This window comes from Strigops habroptila, chromosome Z, assembly GCF_004027225.2.
Source record: "Strigops habroptila isolate Jane chromosome Z, bStrHab1.2.pri, whole genome shotgun sequence".
NCBI classification, from domain to species: Eukaryota; Metazoa; Chordata; class Aves; order Psittaciformes; family Psittacidae; genus Strigops; species Strigops habroptila.
This window is the reverse complement of record NC_044302.2, coordinates 64,726,403-64,748,393: the sequence shown is the minus strand read 5'-3', so window position 1 is coordinate 64,748,393 and position 21,991 is coordinate 64,726,403.

The following is a 21,991-nucleotide window of genomic DNA, read 5'->3' as shown; positions in this document are numbered from 1 at the left end:
ACAACCCTGAATAATGGCAGCTAAAAAGCCAAGGAGACCATGATACTTGACTGCATGCTGTGGGTCATGACATATGAAGATCATATACATGTTTAGATAAATTGGGTCCAAATGACTGTTATCTGGGGACCTTCAGCTGTGATGACCAAGTCACAACGTAGCTTTATTACTTTGGCATTGTGAAGTTCCTTATGCATTGTGTCCTCCTGATTTCCATATGAAACACAAACAGTTTAAGTAAGGGAATGTTCCCTCCTTCCCTATCATTGGTTTACACATTCCCTAACCTCTGACAATCAGTATCTTGCTTGTAATTGGTAATAATAGATATTTTGCAGTCTGATTTCAGATTCCAGCTATACTTTTAAACCCTAATGTCTTTAATTATGATAACTCTGGGCTTCTGCAATTGTACTAAAAATATCTTATGTCTACTTTGGTCACAAAATCCTCTCCAACTTAAAATAAGGCAGAATGAAGATACTCAAGACACATGTGGTCTACAATAGCTTGATTGACTGGCATTGAGAACAAAATGAAAACTGCATTTAGATTTACAAATTATGACAGTGATGTGGAAATCAACAAGTCATAAGTAAATCATATTTAAATGGTCCTTTCTCTCAGTAGAAATCTATATAAATAGACTTTTCCCATTTGCTAGGATCTAAAGCCTGTTTGCCATTGGTAGTTCATAGCAGTTGTGAATTACTGCATTCTCAAAAGGCCTCTTTTCATGGCTGGCTCATTTCCTGTTCCATCTTTACTTCTTTTTCTACCATTCTATCAATATATGTCCATATGTCATTTTAGAATTAGTGTTGTTGAGTAATTTAATTCAAGGAAAGTGCTTATTCTGTCACATACACAAATGAATTTAAAAAAAAAAAGTAAGCTTTGTGAGATGTCCAGGAAATGTTTAATTATTTCCTTTTAATGGCATTTATTCCATTAAATCACAGATTCTGTCTTAATTAATGGCTACTCTATACTGAATTTTAGAAGTCAATTCTCCTCTCCCTGAAAACATGATGCAAACATGTCATGGGAAGTCACAAAAATAGTTATTTTTTTAAATGCGAAGTTCATCGATTATGGCTCTAACAATTCCAAGTGTTATAGAAAAGGACCTTTTGTCCATGAGACCACAGTCATGCCACAGAGATGGTTCTCATTCACGACATGGTTGTTTTGTATTACTTGTGTTGAGTGGTCCACTGTTAACAGAGACCAAGGGAAAACATTTAAATGAGGCGATATGGAGCTATGTAACTTCTGAGAACATAGCACTTTCCTAGGTCCACTACTGTTTATTTGTTCTGTGTACTTCTTTAAGTGGGATACTCTCAGTGCCTCACTGAAGGAGAATATTCATGGTAGCAGATATTGGGGGTCATGCTCTGGAACTGGCATTTTCTCATTCCATATGGATATGGATGCACACAGACAAACTACCCAATGATTTAATTCTGCTTAAACTTGTCTTTCAAAATTAATTGAATAGTTTGAAATCATCCAGTGACTTAACTCAATGGACTGTATGTTAGTAGTAGTATCTAAATACTCCAGGAATGAGAAAATGGCAAGTGATTTTACTTAATTGTTCTTTACTATAACTTTCACCCTATGACATTAAACATATGCTCTTTTTGAAAATAGTCATTAACCTTTCACATGATGTATAACTAGCTTTATCACTCTTGAAAAAAAATTCCACTTTGAGTTCTGAAAAGAAGATCCACTGGGAAACACGCAAATGGTAAACCACACCAAAGGACACAAAAAGGCCCATAAAACATCAGTAGGGTTATAAAGGTCTATGGATTTTAATTGCTGTGTGCCATTGGGCCTTTACAAAGCAATCAAGCAGGCAATCTCCGAAGACAGCCCTGCCATAATACATTTAACAATAGAGTTCTCACCCCATCAACAGACTAGGGTTTATGAAGGTCCCAATAGCAATTAATGACCTTGTACATTGAGAGAAAAAGACAAAATTACTTAGATTAACTACCCTTTTTGGATACATATTTTAAGTTTCAGAAAGTGTAATTCCAAGACAAGGAATGCAAAAGTTTTGATTGATGGTAAACAAAAAACATTCTCATCCATCTGAAATCGTTGATATTACTAAGTCTATGTAGATTTTTAAGTGTATTCTAATACTCTGTAGGGGATGTTCCGAAAAACATAGTGTAATGCTAGTGCATGGAGGATTTTGGTTTGGGTAGAATGTTATAATATTCTAACTACATAACCTAATTCCTCTCAAGGAGCCATAAAAATCTATATTTCTGATATTGAGGTTGAATGCAAACTGTAAACATAAACTAATTGCAATAAACAGAGTTAAATGGATATTATTGTTAATTTTGAGCAATAATAAGTGGAAATTTTTTTTTTTTTCCTTCTTTTTCAATGTATTTTCAGGCACAAATGGAATTGTACAAGGCCACAAATTCTGTGGTGGTGGACAATATGAAAAAAAGTAATTAGTTCATGAAGGTAGCCACTACAGTCTGAACATAAGCAAATCTCATAATTAAAGCTGGATATGAAATGGAGAAAAAGAAATGAAAATCAGTTCATAGACAGAGTATATATACTAATTTTTATACAGAATCCGATTAAGTGATCATTTAAGAGCTTTTACATTGTATCAGAGGAAAATGTCATGCTGTTTTTCTTCAGATGTGAGATGAGTGTTCTTTTGTGCCTGAGATATTAGATCACGTCTGTGAACAAGGGGCAACTATTTAATTATTTTTGTAATTTTTTTTTTAATGGGAAATAATCCAGACATATATGGCTAACTAAATAATCTACTTCATTCTTCTAATTTTCTTCTTCATTTTAAAGAACTTACTGTTCTTTATAATAAAGCCCCAGGATATAACCCATGTAAGGATGGCTATAAAATGAATATTTTTCTGGAGTTTCCATTTACAATCTGATTTAATCCTTGTCACTTAAACTCAGTTTAATCAAGCCTGAATACATAAAGAATCATTCTGATATTATGGAACTACTATTATTTGGAAAGGTAGATGATCCATGCAGTAAATAATATGAATTAAGCCCAAAAAATGCCAATAAAATATTTTGCTGTCCAATCAAAGGAGGTACATACACAAATGGCATATCTGTGTTTAGCTAACAAAAGGAACTGCACTTGCAAAGAGTTCATATACATGACATCACACTGGCAGTAGTATTGCAGGAAGACTTCATTCTATACATGCTGCCACTTGTTCTGACCATTTTGGAAAGCACCAATCTTACTGAATCTACATCTGCCTACTTACAAGGACGTGCAAATACAGCTGTATAGTTAGAACATTGCAAAAAGATATGAAACAAATCTAAGTCTAAATAGTCTATTTCTTTTCATGCTTTCTTTTCCCTGTTGTAAAAAGGTTTCATTATTATACAGCTTTGGCCAGCAAAAGAGATCTAACCAGAGAATATTTGAAATCTACTATTATACAGATAGCATTCTTTTATTTTATTTTATTTTTATTACTCTCCCCCTATAAAAGAACAATCTAACTTTAGTAGTGAATGCTTTCTATTTTAAAGTGAGAAAGCAAATTGTATCACAGTCTTCAAGACTTCTCTTTAATCTGTAGCTGGTAGGAGAGATGTGTCTCAGAACAGACTGAGTATGGCTAATGATAAACTTGCTCATTTAAAATCTGTTCAAGAATATGGGGAAAATACATCTGTCCCTTTCTCAAACATACACTCAGTTATAATAAAAACAAGTAGTATATATTTCTGCAGAGTAAAATATGTGTGCTTTTGGAGTCCAAAATAACACAACCTATAGATGTTTTATTGGATAAGCTCATGTCATTTTCCACCTTTCCTAACACCCTGGTTCCTCAAGACTTCTAATCAAAGTCTGGAGTGGGAATAAATCCCAACAAATAAATCCTGACTGGGATACGGTTGAACAGAAATTGTAGGAAATATAAGGAGGAATAGAATTTCAGTTAAAAAAAAAAAAAAGAAGTGCCACAACTTTGTTTTTCTCTCTGAAAAGCTTACTAAGGTTGGGCTAAGACCTCAATTTCAGCATTGGGCTTAACCCGTACCTGGAGCTATATGCCCTATAGTCACACTGTGGGGAATTAAATCTTCACATAGCTATTGGCCTGAGCTGGCACTTAGGTTACCAAGGATGAAAACATGTGCTAATGTGCATAGGCACTGCTGTAGACTGGGTTGTCTTTGGTGGGATATCATGGCTATATTTAGGCAGTGAATTCAGGAGTCTTTCTGCCATTGCACAGAATGAACAGGTATAAAAAAGATATAGAACGAGCTGGCAGAAATAAATACCATTGCAGTTAGGGGAAAAAAAAAAAAAGAAAATGAAGAAAATCTTCAAAGGGTAAAGTTCATTAACCTCAGTAATGACAACAATGATTAAAAAGGACATTGGTGCAAGTAATAAACCTGATTAAGTCCTATATCTGTAAAATGGTGAAAACCCTGGGTTGGAGACACTGGTAAGAAAAGAAGAGGGGACACAAATGAATTGTTTCTGACTTTTGGGGAGAGCAGATAATACTAACCTGTGGTGAAAAACAAACCGAACAGGGAGACTCCTAAGTTTGGTTGAAAATGCTCTATCAAGAGAATGCTAAGGATGGAAAATATTTTGCAAATGGAATGAAAGGTATGCTGGAAAGAGAATGAAAATATATAAAAAAGAGAGTTGGAGAAAAGAAAACTGAAGTAATTTCAAGGAAGCATTCAAAGGGGAAGCCCGAATTATGGGGATAAAAATCGTTTTTAAGGGGCATTTTTTGGGCGGATGTGGAAGTAAAAATCCATACCCTCTTACGTTTTTGGTGAAAAATGTATAAATTCAAAGCTAAGGAGACAATAAACACATAAGATTTTTTTAAAAAATATCTTTTACTGTATTCTTAATCAAACTCCCTCTCTTTTGGAAATAAAGGAACAAACAGTTACAGCATAAAGACACATCCGAGTCTGTCTTCATAGCAGACTCTGATAACACCATTCAATTTAACTGTTAATATAGGATTTAAGGGAGTATTTTCATCCCTCGACTTTTGATATCAATCTATGCTAGTTAAATTAGCTGGCTGTGTTCACAAGACTGCTTCTCAAGTTGAAGAGAGGTTTCTCTGGAGAGCCGTCCACAGCAGGAGATAGCTCAGGTGCTCTCTCTCTCTCTGCCCTCTGCCTGCAGGTGGTTCTGTGTCTCTGCTGACTGTAGAAAGCAGCTTCTCTGGCTATATATGAGGAGATAGGAACATCTCTTTTTGTAAAAGATCTATTCCTTTTCTGTAGTTGAAATTTTACTTCAGTGTGTTACAGTCTCGAGTCATTTAGTTTTCTAATTTAGTCACTATCAATTTCAAAATGAACTCTAAAAAATGCTTACATGTATTTAATGATATTGAAGGTTCTTTAACCATCCCCAGTGAACAAATGGCTGATAATCTGATGATTATTGAGTTTATGCAGTCGTTCAATCTCTAAGCTCTCGGAAAGGGTTGTATAAATGTCTGAAATTACAGAGTTCTTTAGGACAGAGCTATTGATTTCTGGGAAGAAAGGGTGTTGATTGCGTGCTTGTATATAATAATTTCTGTATTGCTCCATTACAATAAATAAATGAAAACATTCTCAACCTTATATAAAAAATCTTTGGGAGCCTCTTCTCTGTAGGGGAAAGAAAAAAGAAATCATTGATTTTCCTGAGAAAACTCTATTTCCTGCAACTATGTGCTCTACAAGATTAAAGTTCTGATACCCACTAGGCTGTAGTGCCTAAGAAATAAAACTACTGACCATGTTTTTTAAGATAGATCGTTAAATGCTCTTTCTGGCCTGGAAACACCAAGCAGACTGACATCTTTGTCTGTTTCACAGTATTCTATAGATGATGAATGAGGAGAGCAGAACAGTTACAAGGTTGCCAGCATAAGATGCTCAAAAGACACTTGTTCAGTGTCTCATTGTGAAAAACAACGGAATGTATGAGTTTCTTAGCTGTTTCATGGAAAAGTAGAAAATATTGCTGTGTCCACACAGGCTTATGATAAAGTTATCATAAATCCGACTATTGCAGGGTCTCCTAGTCACCTGGAGAGTGTTAGAAAACACTGATCACAAGTTTTATAGGCTAGAAACAATTGTTAAGTTTTGAAAATGTGTTTAGTTCTAACCACACATTCTCTGGCTTAAGCAGGTTATAGACTGAGTGCTTTCTTTTTCATGACTTTTATTTCAGTACGGGACTGAAGTGTATGCTTTGATCACACCACCTTAATTTTTTTGTTTCTTCTCTTCTTCAGTTCTGTATAAATTTATTATTTATTTGTTCTCTAAATTAAGCGGATGTTTTTGCACCTTGCTGAAACAGTCCTAGACCAAAATTTCTTTGGAAAAGGAACAGTATCTACCTACCTGCTTAAACTAAAAGCAGCACAATAAAAGAATTTAGACTGGAAACAAACAGTGACAAGGCATAAACCGAAATACTTGTGCTAATACTTATGCCACCACAGCAGCAAACTGGGTGGCCTTACCTGAAATGGAAATATTCCTGAATGGGAATACTTGCTTTGCAAGAGGCAAAGCACAAGGGCTGCTTGCAATAAAGAGAGAACTGAGCCATTGACCTGTTATTGTTTTGGCTGTTGTGTAGGAGGCATGCATTGTATTTCATGATAAATGCTTCACAGAAACACAGAAGAGCCGTAGAGGCAGACTGATAAAGAGGGATCATGCAAGTCATCACAACAGAGACACTGCTTTAAAAATAGGGTTTAGCCCACAGGAGCTCTACCAGCAGAAGCTGAGTTAGAAATTGGCTGAATATTATTTGATAAAATACATATTTACCACAGTCAGACTATTTTTTCAACAGTCAGCATGGTTCAAAAAACCCCCAAAACACTTTAAAAGAAAATTCATAGTCTTAATCAGCAATTCTTAAATAATAGGAAAAAAATATACTTAGGAAATAATGTCACTTTAGTACAAGCATGAGGGTGGTGTCAGTGAACATACCTTATTTTCTCATCTATCAGGGCAGCGTAATAGCAGCAGAAGAAGGTTGCTCTAAAATAGATTGGGGAATATGTTCCCTCTGCTGCTTTGATTTGATGTTTTGTCTTACCTGATGGAACAGCCTTGCTATAATACGAATATTGTTTTTTGGTTTTATAATTTTTACCATTTAATAGAGCTCCAGGCATCCAAGGTAGTAATGTATCAGCGCTTCCATAATTTGAAAATAAAACAAATACATAGGCGGTTTATAGCAATCGGTATTCTTAAACACATTTATCTACTTTTCCACACAACATTGTGGTAAAGAGTCCAGCAAAGACTGATGTGTTATAGGTTATAAACTTTTGTTTTTTTACTTTATTGATCTTAATTGACTGAGGAGAAAATATGCAGGATACCTTAGGGAGGAACCAGGGAAGGATGGTGCAGGGCATGCAAAGTGGGCATGAGGAAACTCCAGCACAAAAAAAATTGCTACCATTTCCTAATTGCCTTTTTTAATATCTTTGCGTTTCCCTCCCCACTTCCCACGTTTGTTGCTGTATCTACAAAATGTATCCACAGCAGGTCCTGAGCCTGCCGGTCTTTGGTATATGACATCTTGACTTAGTTTTGTCTTTATCTGTTTTTCAAAACACTTGATTTTAAATACAGGTCATGGTGGTTAAAAAAACATGGGTTTAGCATAATTTTGTAATCCAGCACATTACTTGTTTGATAGTGTTGAAACAACTGCCTCCAGACACTAAATATACTGCCTTTCCTAGTGTCCAATATTTCTCTTAAGGCACAGATGTTTTCCTCTGTTTCTATAATTAATTCTACAGGGTCTTGTCTATACTTTGTAGGCAAACTTGCTGAGGCTCTAATTCCTTCCCCTAACATTTTTTTTTTCCATAGTCTCTTTGTTCTCCCTTTATTCCCCTTTTTTGTCGTAAGAAAGAGCAGGTAAGTATGAAGAGAGCTGGGCAGAATCATTGCCAGCAGAGGTAAAAGTACAGTGGGGCTAGGAATTGCAAAGCAGTGTTGAGCTAAGGGGCCTAAAATGGGGTATATTGTTGGTTCTGAGACACTCCAATAACAAAGTGAAACTTAATTATGTAGGAATTAATTGTCATAGAATCATAGACTCATAGATTCATACAATGGTTTGGGTTGGAAGGGACCTTAAAGACAGCCTAGTTCCAACCCCACTGCCATGGGTAAGGACACCCTCCACTAGACCAGATTGCTTAAAGCCCCGTCCAACCTGGACTTAAACACTTCAAGGAATGGGGCAGCCACAGCTTCTCTGAGCAAACTGTTCAGTGTCTCAATACCCTCACATTAAAGAACTTCTTCCTAATGTCTAACCTATATCTACCCTCTTCTATTTTCCCCCCTTGTCCTATCACTACATGCCCTTGTAAAAAGTCCATTTCCAGCTTTCTTGTAGGCCTCATTTAGATACTGAAAGACTGCTATAAGATCTCCCCTGAGCCTTCTCCTCTCCAGACTGGACAAGCCCAATTCTCTCAGCCTCTCATCATCGGAGAGGTGCTCCAGCCCTCTTTGTGGACCTCTTCTGGACTCATTCGAGCAGGTCCACATCCTTCTTCTGCTGGCGGCCCCAGAGCTGAAGACAGTACTGCAGGTGGAGGTGCCACAAGAGCGGAGTAGAGGGAGAGAATCATCTCCCTCAACCTGCTGGCCACACTCCTTTTGATGCAGCCCAGCACACGGTTGGCTTTCTGGGCTGCAAGCAAAAATTGCTGGCTCATGTTAAACTTCTTGTCCACCAACACCCCTGAGTCTTTCTTTTCAGGGGTACTCTCATTCCATTCTCTGCCCAATTTATATTTGTTCTTGGGATTGTTCTGACCCAGATGCAGGACCTCGCACTTGGCCCACCTCTCCAGCCTGTCCAGGTTCCTCTGGATGGTGTTCCTTCCCTCCAGCATGTTGACCGCACCATACAGCTTGGTGTCATTGGCAAACTTGCTGAGAGTGCACTCAATCCCACTGTCCATGTCGCCCGCAAAAATGTTGAACAACTCTGATCCCAATACCAACACCTGACGAACACCACTCATCACTGATCTCCACCCAGACATCGAGCCATTGACCACAACTCTTTGAATGCAACCATCCAGCTGATTCCTTACCCACAGAGTGGTCAAAAGTTTAGAGTTTAGAGACAAGGATGTCATGTGGGACAGTGCCAAATGCCTTGCAGAAGTCCAGGTAGCTGACTTCAGTTTCCCTTATCCACCAACTTATAGCCCCATCATAGAAGTCCACGAAATTTGCCAGGAACGTTTTGCCATGTTGGCTGTCACCAATCACCCCCTTATTATTCATGTGCCTTAGCATAGTTTCCAGGAGGATCTGCTTCATGATCTTGCTGGGCACTGAGGTAAGACTGACTGTAGTTCCCTTGGTCTTCCTTTTTTCCATTTTTAAAAATGGGTGTTATTTTTCCCCTTTTCCAGTCAGGATGAACTTCACTGGACTGCTGCCACTTCTCAAATATGATGGATAATGGCATGGCAACTTCATCCACATCCATCTCTCAGGACCCTCAAAAGCATCTCATTGGGCCTTATGGACTTGTGCACCTTCAAGTTCTTTCGATGATCTCAAACCTGATCTTCTCCTACAGCTGGTCCCTACCCCCACCTTCTTCAACTTGGGCAGTGTGGCTGGAGCTCTTGCCATTGAAGACTGAGGCAAAAAGTTGTTGAATACCTTGGCCTTCTCCATGGCCCAGGTGACCAGATCTCCCGTTTCCTTCTCGAGGAGGGGGGCACATTTTTTCTCATCTTCCTTTTATCCACAATCTACCTGTGGAAGTTTTTCTTTTTGCCCTTAATGTCCTTGGCCAGATTGAGTTCTGTCAGGGCTTTAGCTTTTCTAACCTGATCCCTGGCTGCTCTGGCTATTTCTCTATGTTCTTCCCAGGCTACCCATCTTTGCTTCCACCCTCTACAGGCCTTCTTTTTATGCTGGAGTTTGTCCAGGAGCTCCTTGTTCATCCACCCAGGCCTCCTGGCATTTTTGTGTGACTTCTACTTTGTCAGGATGCATCACACGTGAGGTTAGAGGAGGTTATCCTCAAATATTAACCAGCTTTCTTGAGCCCCTTGTCCCTCCAGCACTTCACCCCATGGCACTCCACCAAGCAGATCCCTCAAGAAGCCAAAGTCTGCTCTCCTGAAGTCTGGGGTAGTAAGCTTGCTCACACCCTCCTCACCTAAGGATTCCTAAGGATGCCAAACTCCAACATTTTGTGGTCACTGCAGCCAAAGATGCCCTCTGCCTTCACATTCCTCACTAGACCCTCTCTATATGGGTGTACATCAAACTGTAAACACGGACTAAAGATGTATGGGGATAATAATTGTAAAAATCACATAGGAGAAAATATGCAGGATACCTTAGGGAGGAACCAGGGAAGGATGGTGCAGGGCACGCAAAGTGGGCATGAGGAAACTCCAGCACAAAAAAAGGTGCTCTTCACATGAATGTGATTTGCTACAACCTCATCTGCTGAGAAGGCCGTTCTAGGTCATGTTTCCAAAACGGATTTATATTGCAGGGAATTTTCACTGGACTGTTAAGACAAGAGCTATTTCTTCTATACCTCTTACTGTTCAATTCCAGGGAGAAGGAAGCTAACGAAAGGAAAAATTTTACTTGCTGTGAAGTGCTCATTTTGGAAAACTGGAGGAAGGGAGGAGAAAGGAAACGCAAAATGCTGTTACAAAGCCAAGAGACAAGGATCAAGCTTGTCTGCAAAGTGAAGATTACTTAAGACTTGAAGTCTATTTCTCAAGCCAATCAACATCTAGTATTATTTAAGCCAATCTCAGATGGAATTTCTTCATCTTTTTTATGTAAATATGCTGTCATGATTTTGTTCAGGTTTCTGCAAAAGAAGATGTAATGGATCAAGCCATGCATTTTTGAACTAGCAAGTGTATATTCTGTTTACTGTCCTGTAACTCTACTCCAAATTATTTTTCTCCTATTTTCCAACAAAAACAATCCTAATCTTACCATGAATGATTCTTCATTTTCAAGCAGAATATTTCAAATTAATGGAAATGGGTATAACAATAAAATATTCTATGGGAACCAACTAAATTATTATATTAGAGAACAACTGTAAAGAAATTTGTATTATTGGTTAACATTTTAAAAAATGTGTACTTGTGCTAAAGCTGATACATATGTGTGTCTATAAAGAAATTCTTGATGTATATGTGAGCAAACCTATTAATGAAAATTGCACAAATTACTGATTTTGTGACAGCTATGTCTGATCCTCTAATAGTCCCCCCTTTTTTTTTTTTTTTTTGTGAGGTGTGTGAAGGATGGACAGATTAAGATAAAAGAAGTAATAAAATTAAGTCGTTATTCTGATGAAAGCATATCCCTACATGAGATAAAACTTTTTTCTTTTTTCTTTAAATGCAAATGGCCACTGCAAACCTCCGGTGACTCACTTCCCAATACTCACTCGTTTGGAGAGTTCTGACCAAGCTTACACTCTAGACGAGATGGTCGTCATGCACAGCCAGTCTACAATCCCTTTCCATTGGCAATTGACACAGCACCCCTTCTGATGGCATGTTTTACAACCATCAAGGACTAAGCCTCCCTGAAGTCATTAAAAGAACAAGACACATAATTCCTTAATGCTACTGAATAGTTTCCAGAAAAACTCTTCTTTATGAATGCAAGAAACTTGCACTATTAAATGCTTTAAAACATTGTAAAAAAACTGGGTTTTGGGGGGAGCAAACATGGGTCTGCCCATGTTTAAGAAAGAACACTGCACTGTGCAGATTTTTTGTATCTATTCTCTGCTTCTATGAAACATTAGGTTTCTTCATTTATTACTTTGGCAATTTTTGCTTCCTAGGATTTAAATTAAAAAATGAGGTGTTTGTTCAACCTATTGACTTTTTTTTTTTTTTAATGTGTCTACCATGAAAAAGTCTATGACACAAAATGGTGCCATTTCTAATTTTGTTTCATTTTTTTGTTATTTTCTGCAAAGAAGAAGAATGTTCCAAAGAAGTGTTCTAAAAGATATGACTTGTTTTGTTTATAACTCTTCCCCTGAAAACAAAACAAAACAAAACAAAATAAAAGAAAACAAAACAACTAAATGTTTTACTAAATGGAAAATTATACTTGTCTATTTATCAATATAATATATCAATATAAATACACAGAAAAAAAAAATCTCTTCCCATTGATAAGATTTGTTGATGGTGAGACTATTCCTAATAATGTATTAAACACACAAGCTAAGAGGAAGGGGAATATGTGAGAAATATTACAGAAGTATTAAATAATTTTAGGCTGACTATTTTCTTCCAAAATGTAACTGTATCCACTTCAGGTTCCTGTTTCCAGATCCACTCTTAAAATGTAGAAGAATTGCTTCTACAGACATTTGTATCAGGAATAAAACAAACCTTTAAACTAAATGTGATGAATCATGTTGACATAACAAATGTGGACATTAATTAAAGAGCAGCAGAATCCAACAGAGAAGTTTGCCCTCCATCTGCTTGACCTGAGGTAATAACAGTGTTCGTTTAACTAAAGCTGACAGATTTTCTTCTGTTAGCTTTGAATCACTGAAGTTACCACCCTCGGTATGAATAACCATAACCATATGTGTGACATCATACAAAACAGGCAAGCCACAGCTAAATACTCATTTAGTTTGCTGTCTTCTCTGTAGCTGTTTTGGATTTTGGGGGTTTGCTTTGGTTTGTTTTGTTTTGGTTTGGTTTCTTTGTTTCGTTTTGTTTTGTTGGGGTTTTTTTGTTCTTGTTGGGGTTTTTTTTCCTGTGATACTAAGGTTAAGGCATGTAATCAAGCACAGGATGGGATTTTGAATCTTGCATACATGCACAAGCCTTTGAAAAATTCCTGGGTCTTCAAATTTTAGGTGGTGCTGCATCAAAACATATACTTCTATACTGTCAGTTGAACGCAAGATGCCCAATACGTGTTGTAAATTCTTCGCCTAATTAATAGACAACACTTCTATCCCAATCATCCTTTTAGTTCTAGAAGTAAATAAAAAATAATTACCTAATAAAACCACTTCTATGAAAGGCAGAGGAGTGAGCCATCCAAGTCCAGCTGTACAAAGATACTGGATGGCACTGGCATTCCTGCACCTGGGAAGTATAATGACTTCTCCTTCAATATCCTTCCTCTGCCTACTTGATGAAGTCAGGTGAAAAGCTTCTAGTAGACGTCAGCTTTAATAAATCAAGAACCAAGGAAATCTGTATTATGAAGAACTTTCATTAGAGTTTGCTCTTCAAAAATACGTCTCTATTTTCTATTAGTATGCTAGGTTCTTCATATTTTTTAATAAAAAATTTGCCCAGTGTCCCAAAGATCATCACAAGAATATAATGAACTGCCAGTCTGCTTGAGAAAAAAGGCTTCGAGGTAGTTTAAATGTAGCCTGTACCCATCTCAAAGGTTCTTTATGGTCCCACAATAGTGTAGGCCTAATAAAGAAATGACAAATAGTCACCAAATTTCAGCATGCATATGGTCAAAGACAACTCATAACATTTAATGAGAAAGCTGTCCTTTGAGCAACATACACATCCTAGTGTTTCACCATTGATTTTTAAGCCGAGACAAATTCCACAGTAGCTATAAAGCAAAAATGGGAGATAAATATAAGAAAACCAAACCATATAAGCATGATCAAGAGTCATTCCTGTGGCTAATTTTAGTCTGGAGAGCAAAGTGCAGAAGGAATGTTACAGAAATGTTACAATATTTACTGGTATGACAAGATGAAAGGTCTCCAACAAATCACAAAACGGTAACTATCAATACTACACTGAAACAAGGTAAACTCAACCATTCAGTTTACTCATTAAGCAATCAGAAAGATTGCTTTGTCTTCTCCTTGTTATGGATCCAATGTCAGATTATTTTCACTAGAAATAGACAACCTAAAGGCATTTTGCTTTGTCACAGCACAATGGACAGAACTGGTCTGATAAAAGAGGAATTTATGTAGTTTAAAAGTAAAAAGAAGAGGAATGAGGAAAAAATTTCATGGCTATTTGTTTGGTTTGGGGTTTTTTTTGGTACCAGTTTCACCCCCTTCTCTCCCTCTTTGAGTTGTTTCTGCACTGCAATAAATAACATTCCTTTAAATTACCTAAGTTCCTTAAACTCCGTTTGTTGACCCACATGACATGAGAACAGCCTCCCAAGTTCAAGATCATAAATCCAAGGATTACAAGCATGGAGAAAAATTCACGAGAAAGGCTTAAACTCATGGCACTCCTTTCACAAATGTAGACTGGATGTCAGCACCTGTTTCATGAGTGCAGACAGATATTGTTTAAGATTTTTTTAAATATACTTTTTTAAACTTCTTCCTTCTCTTCTGCCCACTCCAAAGCACCAGTTACTATGTTCAAACAGGAGAAAAGAATAGATCTCAACCTCACTAAGCAGGAACAACAGTTACATGGACTGGAGTTGTGGTTCCTAGCCCACTGGTGACTTCAATTTGAGGGGCAGTACCATAGGAAAACACCACAAAGTGTCCTCGTTGTTATATTTAGGCAGGGAATTACTTCAGTGGTATCTGGTTTTGCTTTTTGTTGCCCTTGCACTGATCTGTTTTTATAACTGAATGCTTCCATTTTCTCTTCCTTAGCACTTTGTTTCAAATTTTTTGGTTTGGGGGAGGAGAGAACAAGAATGAAATTGGTAAACTGATGATTTTAGGTTGTTCTTTTAATAAATAAACATTATTATTTAGTGTTCTTAACTCTTCCGGAGAATGTATTCACATTCCAAGTCATTAATTTATTTATTTTTTCATAGTCTAAGTTATTAAATCTTTACAGACCTCCTTGGAAGAAAAATGAAATAGTATCCCATATCTTCATGTTTGGTACAACATTACATAGGAAATTAAAACATTCTTTTTGTCGCTGGAATTGGCTGAGGAACAGACAGCATTTTTCTTGGTCTGGAACTCTGATGTCAATATCAGTTAAAATATTCTCTCCATCGCCCTGATCACTGCTGCTTCTGCCTGTCTCCTTATAAAGATTATCCTTATGCTTAGTAAATGAAGAAAGGAATTAGTGATGCTCCTCTCATTTCCTGACTTCCCACAGATGGTGATAAATTCAAATTCAGACTCCATTAAACGTGAGTAGAGAAACCCAGCAGGTGGCTACACTAATGGAAAATCCTGGCCTTGGAATAATGGGAATTGCAACCGACAGCTCTTCTACACCACAGAAAAGATGATGTATTCCTATTGACAGTGTTGCATTTGAGTCCAGAAGGCTGATCTGATAGTTCAGGCCGGGCACAAGGGAAGCAGAAAGCCCCATGGGTATTTTTCTTGGCTACACCACTGTAATTTTTGTCATCTGAACCTTCTATTACAATTCATTGTACAAATCTCATATGAGATGGAGGAAGAGGACTAGAAAAAAAAAAAACAGCCTTCTGCATTTGGCCTACAGGCATACATTTGTTCTTTTTTCTTGGTTTAAAGGACAAATAAAGGTTGACACACAACAGCATTTCCAGCCATTTCTGTGTTTTTAATGCTGACATTCTTGGCCCAAGCGCTTTTAGTGTTTCCAGACAAGACCATCTGAGAGAGTTTGTGTTAAAAAGATGCATAGATTGCCCTGAAGGTGTAATGCCTGGTGTTCAGCTACAATGTGTGCAGGAATACTGTATTCATGGTGCTTTTTTTCCCTCTACATTTTTTTTCCCTTCATTTCACTCCAGGGACTGTACCAGTTCGGTAAGACACATTTGGAAAGGTGGTTGGACAGACCTATAGACTGCATCTGAAACTACAATTTGGAATATAAAAAGAAAAAATATCTGTGTGCTGTTTCTGTGTGGTTTAGTGCTCTGTCAGCAATTTTTATGTGCAATTTATTCTGGTCTTTTATCTTAGTATATAGATTTTCCCAAGCTTTCAACCACTGAGTTAGTAAAATGGAAGAGTTGCCAACCAAAGGAAAATTTAAAGTGCTTCCACTTTTGCATTATTAACCACAAGATAGTTTGTGTTACACTTATTTGTTCGCAGAACTCAGATTTCTAGTAATTTAAAGAAATGTATGATAATTGTAAGAGGTCATTAATTAATGTGCCTAGTAAGTTCAAATTATTCTAAAAATTATTCTGAGTAGTATTTCAGGGTAACCTCAAAGTATTCTACTGTAAATCTCCATTACAAATTAAGAATTTCTGCAATAGACTGCTTGGACTGTTCTGAATGGTACTTATGAAACATATGATTTGCACAAAATGTAGTATTAACATCTAGAATCTAGAAATGCCACAGCACATTTCAAGTAGTGTCTTTGTAATGGCATCTGTTCCAGGGATTGAAGGATTCCAGGTGGAGAAGGACATAAACCATGCACGCACAAACACCAAACTGCTAGAAAGTTTATTACAAGATCCAGAATAGATATAAAACCCAGAGATGTTACCAGCTAGAAAGAGAGATAGCTAAAGGCTACCAGAAACTAGGTTAGGCACAGATTCTTACCAACCCACACACTTATACAAAGACCAAGAGGCCAGCTCCTAGGTGCATCATAACGAGGTGGGGTGGCTGGCACTACTTTGACAGGCGTCCCCGCAGATATAGTGTCTACAATAGAAGGTAGTTGGATCTGCCTCCTTCCCGATCTCTCTCAAATCCCGGGCTTTTTAAATGCCAAAAGTGCAGACTCATCCTGACGCAGGGGGCCAACCTGTGTTAGGAGGAGTGGCCTTGCCTGCTCTTTTTCCCTGTGCACACTCATTCTAACACAGGGGGCCAGTCTGCATCAGGAGGAGTGCCCTTGCCAGCCCTTTGCCGTACACACTCATTCTAGATGATCGGGGTGGTCCACCACGGACCAGCTTCAAAATGTTAGACCCATCTAACACAACATCTCCAAAACCAATGTTTATTTCTGCTTTTAATACATGTAGGTTTTCTTTCATTGTTTGTTAATATAAAATACATACAGAAAAAGTGTTGCTTTTGTTCTTGCTTTGTTTTATTTTACTGTCTTGCAATTGTTCTGCCTTCTCTAGTCTCCTCTTGATGAGAATATATGCTCTTTATATATTTTCTGAGCTGTTTGTCTAGACACTTGACTTATTTCTTCTGAATTCAGTTCCAACTGGTATATTGACTAGGACAGTACTAATACACAAAACGTTCTTTTCATTGTTTACAAAACACTTTAAATGGGATTGCTTTCTTATCTAAACTACTAATTTCCCACATCTTAATCTCTGACTATTATCCTCCAGAATTATAATTTTCATTACCAGTATTTCTCTCAATTTTTTTCCAGTTCATTTCACTATGAATATTTTTCTCAAAACTAATTTTCATAAAAGTGACTTCTAGATGGAAATTTTCTTTAGCACTTGGTTTGCTAGTTCTTACTGTATGAATATTTCTTCCTTGATGATTACGTATATGTATCTTCCCAACATTAATTTAAATGTTTAATATGGAAAAAAAATCAGTAAAATAAATAAGTACAATTAATAAGTTTAATATAATGTAGCAATATATCATAAGGTTTCATGCATGAGAGAATCATCAAAAATTCCTGCTCAGCATACACCAATTTTACCCCACATGAAGACCAAACACTTTAGTTTAGTTAGACTGAAGTCTGACTTTAGTTAGACTGAAGTATTTCAGTTGCCTGGAAACTAAATTTGCTGTCTTAAGCGGAAAATAGAAGATATAAAATTTGAACCAATGGCCTCACACAGCAGGAAATTACAAGGCTGATATAAAATTTGTCTGCAGAAACTTTGCCAGTATCAACTAAATGTGTTCACAGATGGACTTTTTCATGCTAAACCTTCTGGAGGTACAAGACCCAGTCCTGGAAAAGAGTTGCTGTCAATCTGCTCTTTCACCCACAGCCTGTGAGCTTGTAGCAATACTGTAATGGTGCTGAAAGATGGAGTCTTTGTCATTTCAACATTCTTCTAATATCAAACTACCTTTGTGACTTGGAAACAGAAACTTTTTTTATGGCTGAGTAACTCTAACATCACCAAACAGCCAGTGAATCTTGTAATACCTTTGATGAAAAGAAAGAAAAATACAGAATAGGGTATTTCTGTCAGGTGGAGCACCCCTCCTTTCCTGAACATTCTTGTTTAACATCTTAGATAAAAACATGTATGCATAACGGACCTGGGGTTGAGGACACCGCTATAATCTTTTTCTGTACCCTCCATTAGTAGAATGTTTGAAAGTTGTTTTGTGCATGGTACTCACTGAATGTACAATTGTAAGGAGCAGGCTATGCTCTCTGCTTGCAGAGAAGCAACTTGTATATTTCTCAGGATGAAAATAAGTCTTGGACTATAACACAGAACAGCACTATCCCATTTTCATAACCCTAAAGGGAGGGGACTTTCTGCGTAACTGTGAATATATCACTCTTATGAGAGACTTCGTTTATAAATTATGAAAAATATCTGGCAGTATTGAAGATAAGTCAAATGGCAATGCTTGTACTCTGATATTAATATCTTATCAAAGTAGCAATCATTCGTATTCCCATATTAGTGATATATCCTGTTATGGTGGCTGACTATATCTTGGGTTAGACAAAGTGTTGTCTGATAAACAGACTTAATGCATAAATGTCTGTTGGGAACGTGCAACAGCAAAATGGGGACAGATGTTTGGCTTTCTTTGGAGCTCATCAGCACAGTTCAACTGCTTCATCTGTCAGATGGGTTCAGCCCCCAGTTCAGATACAGAGAAGCATAGTATTTTGAGACTAACTAGAGCTAAGTGAATAATTTGTAGCAGAAAATACACTCAAGAAAATTTAACCTCTGCTCAGAGAATATATGTGAGTAGATCATACTTTTGCTCATGTTCACTAAACTTGTTCAAAAGCTGCCTTTGGAAATATATTATGTGGAGCAGTCAAATATTCAGAACTCGAAATGCTGTCTTTTTTTTTTTCCTCTTTTTTTCCTGTCAACTCAGAAAAGGCAGGTGGTGAAACTAGTCACCAAAGTGAAAGAATGTTAACATGTGTATGGGAGAGGTCTGCTGTGTATACACTTAGGCATGACAGTTTCAGGTTTGATTGTTATATACAGAGCTTTGGAGGGAAAAGATTCTTACATATCGAGCTACAGTGTGAGATGAGAGTGCAAGAATACAATCTGACTTTGCTGCTTCTCTCAAATGTGCCAAGGAAATACCTTCTCCCCAGAGGTGCTGGCACAGGCTTTCCGCTTTCCAAATCTCTTGGGAATATCCATGCTGCCCTTTCTCATATGCCTCATTCTGCCTTCAGGAAAATTTAGGTTTAGATGAGGTTTTGGTTATGCAAAAATTCTCAATTGTCACTGACTTTTAAAAATTTTTATTTCCTAGGAAATGAGAATTAGAAATTGGAAAGATCTTGGGTCATCTAGTTCATTCCCCTGCAAGTGAGAGATTGCTCCCTGCAGTGAGATTTGTTAAATTATTAATTGCTGATAATTTATCTGATTAATTAGAACCTTTTACTTAAAATAAATTATTCAGATCTATTCATTATCTGACCAATCTTTCAGGTAGCTATATAATATTCTGAAAATAGTGTGCAGATTATTTAGAAGTATTACCTTAATGTCCCAGGCAGAATCAAAGACCTACTGTGCTAGGTCCTGTGCAAACATATACAGGAAAACATAGCCCTTGACATGATATCTTTATAGTCCAATTAAAGACAAGTGATTAAACCACACAGTAGGAGAGAAGGGAAGACGGTGATAACAGTGTAATTTGTGAAACTTCAGAGGATTGCTGCATGTGTGCTCTACTTATTCTAAATTATGGGTATTTTAAACATGAGGGTGTTTTTCTATCACGTTTATGTAAACATTGCTGTCTCTCTTGCCTAAAGCCTGGCCGATTTTTTAAGGGTATCATAGTATATGTCTTCAACAGAAGATTCTGATATTCAAATTGCATACTTACACAATCTTGCATAATTTTCCAGTCTTCCCTGAAACTACCTGTACCAGCTATTTTTACTTGGCGAGTAATGTGCCTTTGAGAAGCAAGTCATCTGCTTTAGACCAGCAGGTGACAAAGTCTTATGCAAAATCCTTTGAAACCAATGATTTTTCTTACTTTGTACAAGATCCCAGGCATTCATTCTGTAAAAATTCTGAGAGGCACAACTTTAAGCCAAATACAATGTCTACAGAAAACATTTCCTGTGAAGAAGTTGTATGGAGCTTTGTTAAACCTTGGATATAAATCTTATTTTGACTTTAGGGTTTAAGGCAACTTGTAGAGTATATGTCTTTGGATAAACTCTCAAGACTTTCTGAAGCTCCTCTGCATCACTTGTCTGGTTTTTACCATAAATCATTAGCTTCCCACTCCTGATGTCACAGTTCTGTAACAGCTCCCTAGTGCCTACCTCCACCTAACCTTAAAATAGATCATGCCTTCTGGCAAGGGGCAGGAGCAAGAGTTTTACTGAAAGGCTGTGTTTAAGCACAATGGGTGAAGGCCTGCTGCAGTGTCACTGCTGAAGGGGAGGTGAGAATGTCATGAACACGTTGAAGATCAGGGACAGCGAATATGATCTAAATAGTCTCTGTGTTTTCCTTGAAAGGGCAACAGATATGCAGCTTTCACAGAAGACTTCACAGAAGACTCCCCTTCCCTACTCTTGCCAAACATTTTCAGTCATCTTTATTATTATTTACTTCCACTTCAGACTACAAATGCAGAAGAGACAGAACAGCTGGGCTGTTCAGCTGGAGGAGAAAAAAGGAAAATCTGAATCATTTGAAAGTAGTGATAATGGAAACATTAGGAAAAAAAGGCCTTTTTTCTAGCAATAACAACATTTTACACTTGTTATGCAGTACACAGTGTCTTTCATCAAAAAAATTCCCAAACACTTGGCATACACAGCCATAGCTTTTTTCATGGAGGTGAGCAGAGAAATAATACCATTTTATTATATGTCTTAAAGGCCTTTTTAGTTGGGTAAGCCATTTATACACCAGGAAGGCACTAAAGATAGACTACCTAAACATGCAGTGAATCTATGCAAAAATTGTACTATTCTGTAATTAGGAGGCATTTTGGCAAAGAACAAAGAGTGGCAGTGTATGTATTCCTCCCTTCCAGAAACTACCCTGAGACCTTCAATGTTCAGAAAAAGCAGAAGCCCTTGACAATGCCTACTGAATAAAAGGACAAGTTGAAGTTTCAAAAGATGAGGCAAAATCTGTGAATATTAATTTCAGATCTGATTATTGCTTCTGAACTGAACACCATGCTTGGGCTGGTAGAGTTTAGACAAGTTGGTAATTTATGAATTTTTGGTTATTTTTAGGTAATATTTCCAGAATTATAGTGTCTTAGTTATGTTAATCTGATCTGTCTGCTACGATTCCTTCTCTTTTTTTTTCTTCTTTTTTGCCTTTTTCTGCACACCAGCTTTCCTTTGCTCTCTCATCCCTAGCAATCACAGATTTTACTTTTACTCTTCTCTCTGAAGGTAATAAGGTGTACACATTAGCTCTGTGTGACACATTTCAGGAAACTAGATTTGGATCCTTATTTCTCACCTAAGATGTTTCATTCTAGAGGTCTACCAGAATTTTACTTTCTAAAGAGCTTACTACTGTGAGAGAGTACACTGAGATAGAGAAGGTCTAGCCAAAGGCTTTTGAGACAGCTCCAGTGAAGGCTGTCCAGGTTGTCGTTGGTATTCTCTGTGGAGCAAATAAAGCAAGCAAAACAGCCTAACAATGGTGCTCTCCACCTTATAATGTTCAAGAAGAGGTGCAGCATTTCTGGATAACAAAAGATTTTGAATCATCGGAACGCCTCTGCCTA